General features: G+C 41.9%; 1 pseudogene; it reads right to left on the bottom strand.

Moving 5' to 3' along the window:
- Nucleotides 1-721: 721 nt before the first annotated feature.
- Nucleotides 722-2,102, bottom strand: LOC149445848 (vomeronasal type-2 receptor 26-like; annotated as a pseudogene).
- Nucleotides 2,103-4,804: the final 2,702 nt, after the last annotated feature.

The following is a 4,804-nucleotide window of genomic DNA, read 5'->3' as shown; positions in this document are numbered from 1 at the left end:
CCATCTGTGTGAAAAAGGACTTGCCTCAGTGCAGTGCCCTGTGTAGTGGGTAGGAAAGGGTTAAAAATTATTCCGTTGATGCGATGTCTATTGATGAGTATGATATTGCTGCTGTGTATACACCTGTGTCAGCTGAACAAAGTTCTGAATTGAATGAGGTGGGGTGACCGCTAAACAGGGTATGCTATCTTCCCTAGAAACAGTATATGAGGCCTCAGAGCTGTCCCTAGAAACCTCCAGGGAGCTCTGTGTGTTGGAGCCGGAGGTTGCCCAGGACAACTATGGTGCTCATCTGATGGACAAGAGGGTACTTGAATCTAGTGAGGAAAATGTGTTGAATTCTAATGATTACTTCTTAATCTTTTTTAGTTTTTTCTTTGACATGTCTGACCAGGAGATCTTAGAGCTTGGAGACATACCACCTTATGGGTCCTACATTAAGCTCCTTGGTTGTTGTAATTCTGATTCTGAGAATAAACCTCTGATTGATCAATGTGCCCCTGGAATCTGTTTTTACTTTAGAAGTTTTCCTATCAGGATCTGGCAAGGTCCTATAATGAAAATGTCCTTTAAAATGAAGTAAACCTTTCACATTAAATGTGATCTTCCTGAGAACACGCTCTCATCAACTTTACCTAATATTAAAAATGATTTTTACATTAAACCAAGCAAAATGTATTTATTAATATAGACAAATACATCTACATACAATATAATTACAGTGACCCTGACACCAAACTAAACTACATTAAAGTCAGCTTATGAAAGAACATGTATAATATTTATCTTTCTGGAAGGTGGTGAGTGAAATCTTCCCTCTCTTGAAGAGTGATGGGTGTCTCTGGTATCTGACACTTTAGGATGTTTTGAATACATTCCCCCCTCTGGTCACTGTGGTTCCTCCTCACTAAGTGACTACATTGTTATGTAGTGATGTAATGGATGGTGGGAGGAACCACTACACCCAGCAGGGACAAGGTTTCCAACAAGCCCAAAGTGCCTGATACCAATGGTGGCCAGAGCAAAAATGATGCCTACTGTCCACCATCTTACTTCATTCCAGAGATTTAAATGTTTGTATATAACAGTGTTAATTCTCAATGTACTAGCAAAATACTAAACTGAACAATAATGGAGATAATGGAGATAATGCTATAACGACTGGTAACCCACATATTAGCGGATAACTGTTTTTGTATTCAGGTCAGGTCTGAACAGAATTATGTAACATTTTGGGAAGAATATACAGCCAAGAAGTCCAGAACTTGAGGCCATTATAGCAAAGACCTCCACAGCCACCATGTATTTCCCTCTGGTGCTCAGATAGGCCGGGATCATGGCAATCCAGACACTGCAGAACACCAGCATGCTGAAGGTGATGTACTTGGCCTCATTAAAACTGTCCGGTAATGTCCTGGCTATAAAAGCTATAATGAAGCTCACAGCTGCCAGAAGCCCCATATATCCCAGGACAGAGTAGAAGCCGATAACTGAACCCTCATTACACTGAATGATGATCTTCCCCTGATAAGAGTGAGTGTCCTGATCCTGGAAGGGGGGAGAAATAGACAACCAAGTGACACAGATTATGACTTGGACCAGTGAGAAGACACAAATTATACAATTGGGCAGTTTGGCTCCCATCCATTTCCTCCAGGGACTCCCAGGTTTGGTGGCTTTAAAAGCAATACACACCATGATACTTTTGGCAAGTAGAGAAGAGACGGCAACTGAGAAGATGACACCAAAAGAGGTGACACGCAGCATGCAGGTCACATCTACTGGATGGCCGAGGAACAAGAAGACACAGAGGAAGCTCAGCATGATGGAGACCAGGAGAAGATAGCTCAGGTTCCGGTTATTGGCTTTAACAATGGGGGTGTCCTGGTAATGTATAAATATCCCCAATATTAAACCAGTCAGAAGACAACAGAGAATGGAGATGGAGGAAAATATGGCAACAATGGTGTCATCAGTGTAGGAGAGAAATTCCACCACTCTTGGAACACACCGATCCTTCTTCTCATTTGGCCATTCTTCATCAGGACATTTTATGCAGTTTTCACTGTCTGCAGGAAGAACAATACAAACACAATGAGCATCGGGGTCAGAGCTTAGAAAACAAATTAAAAAGATTAATTAATTAATATAGAGATAGATAGATAGATAGATAGATAGATAGATAGATAGATAGATAGATAGATAGATAGATAGATAGATATTGAGTGTGCCTACTGGGAAGTGGTAAAACATTGTTGGTTCCATAAGGACACAATAAAGGGTGAAAAGACAAAATATGGAATGCACCAGAACTGTGTTATAGGCAGAAATGTGATCATGGAGATTCAGTTTAAATTGTCAGAAAACCCTGATAATGAACATATTTGTTACCTTTTGGTCTGTTAAATACACAACTGGAAACATTTGTTATATCTGTACAAAGTGCAAAAAAAAAAATACCTGTTGATCATTTTTATTTCTTTTTTTTCTGTTGGTTGAACTGGATGGGATAGATTAATTATGTCACTACACTGCTGAAAAAAAAATTAAAGGAAGACTTTGAAAACACATCAGATTGCAATGGGGAAAAATATCATGCTGGACATCTATACTGACATGGACGGGGTAATGTGTTAGGAATGTAAGGATCGTTTGATGAAAATGAAAATTATCAACTTACAGAGGACTGAATTCAAAGACACCCTGAAAATCAAAGTGAAAAATGATGCAACAGGTTATTCCATTTTGCTGACATTTCATCGCAGCAACTCAGAATGGTCTTCAGTAGTTTGTATGGCCCCCACGTGTTTGTATGCATGCCTGACAATGTCAACAGATGTTGTCCTGGGGATTTTCCTCCAAGAACTGGACCAAGGTATTGCTGAGCTCCTGGACAGTCTGAGGTGCAACCTGGCAGTGGCAGAAAGACCAAAACATGATATCCCATAGGTGTTATATTGGATTTAGGCCAAGGGAGCATGGGGGCCATTCAGTGGTATCCATTCCTTCATCCTCCAGGAATTGAATCCATACTCTTGCCACATGAGGCTGGGCATTGTCGTGCACCAGGAGGAACCCAGGACGCACTGCACCAGTGTAGGGTATGACAATGGGTCTAAGGATTTCATCCCGATACCTAATGGCAGTCAGGGGGCCATTGTCTAGCCTGTAGAGTCTGTGCGTCCCCCCATGGATATGCCTTCCCAGACAATCACTAATCCACCACCAAAACGGTCATGCTGAACAATTTACAGGCAGCATAACATTCTCCACGGCTTCTCCAGACCCTTTCACGTCTGTCACATGTGCTCAGGGTGAACATACTCTCATCTGTGAAAAGTACAGGGCACCAGTGGCGGACCTGCCAATTTTGGTGTTCAATGGCAAATGCCAATTGAGCTATGTGGTGCTGGGCAAGGATCACAGGGCCCACTAGAGAAAGTGGGACCCTCAGGCCACCCTCATGAAGTTTGTTTCTGATTGTTTGGTCGGAGACATTCACACCATTGGCCTGCTGGAGGTCATTTTGTAGGGCTCTGGCAGGGCTCATCTTGTTTCTCCTTGCACCAAGGAGCAGATACAGGTCCTGTTGATGGGTTAAGGAGTTTTCTATGGCCTTGTCCAGCTCTCTTAGACTAACTGCCTGTCTCCTGGAATTGCCTCTATGCTCTTGAGACTGCTTGGAGTCGCAGCAAACCTTCTAGCAATGGCACGTACTGATGTACCATCCCAGGGGAGTTGGACTGCCTGTGCAACCTCTGTAGGGTCCAGGTATCATCTCATGCTACCAGTAGTGACACTGACCCTAGCCAAATGCAAAACTAGTGAAAAACAGTCAGAAAAAGATGAGTAGGGAAAAAAATGTCAGTGACCTCCACCTGTAAAACCATTCCTGTTTTGGGGTTGTCTCATTGTTGCCCATCTAGTGCACCTGTTGTGCCTTTCATTAACACCAAAGCAGCTGAAACTGATAAACACCCCCCTCTGCTACTTACCTGACCAGATCCATATCCCAGGAGTTTCATTGACTAGATGTTATACTCTGATTAAAACGTCTTCCTTTAATTTTTTTTGAGTAGTGTATATCAACTGTTTGGACGGCACAGTGGCTTAGTAGTTAGCACGTCTGCCTTGCAGTAAATGGGTCATGGGTTCAATTCCCGACCATGACGCCTCCTGTATGGAGTTTGCATGTTCTCCCTGTGCTTGCGTGGGCACCCTCCAGGTACTCCAGTTTCCTCTCACACTCCAAAGACATGCTGGTAGGTTAATTGGCTCCTGTCTAAATTGTCCTAGTTTCATCCCTGGCTACACAGGATCTCCTGTATGGTGGGGGTTGGGGAAAGACCTGGCAACCCACCCTGTAAAATAATTGCTAAGAGAATTCATGGAAAAAGTCACTTACAAGTGACAGTCCATCTAATCGCCAAGGGTCAGATAAGACTGAATGGATAGATAGAGAGATATCAACTGTTTTATTCATGCTTTGTCAGTATAAAAATGGAGATTATAGGACAGTTATTGATGGTGTCACTTCCCGCTTTTGGGAATGTTGTATTGTTGTAACCCTGCAAGGGACTATATTATTAAAGCAGTATATCAGAGCCATTAGAATGGTTTTAGGATGTAATCTTTTAAAAAAAAATTTGTATAATAAAGTATATATAATTTTTAATCAATATATATGGTGATGTTTTATTAGCTGCATTAAAATCCCAAGGGGGGTAATTTGTTCTTGTATGTAGTAGTATTAGTAGAAGTAACAATAGCAAAATAAAACTAGGCAGGGCTGACACCATTTCAT

The sequence above is a fragment of the Staurois parvus genome, unplaced genomic scaffold, assembly GCF_062004578.1.
Source record: "Staurois parvus isolate SC_StPar_1 unplaced genomic scaffold, SC_StPar_1.0 ptg000706l, whole genome shotgun sequence".
NCBI lineage: Eukaryota > Metazoa > Chordata > Amphibia > Anura > Ranidae > Staurois > Staurois parvus.
The sequence above is the reverse complement of the archived record's forward strand: the minus strand, read 5'-3'. Positions and strand labels throughout refer to the sequence as shown.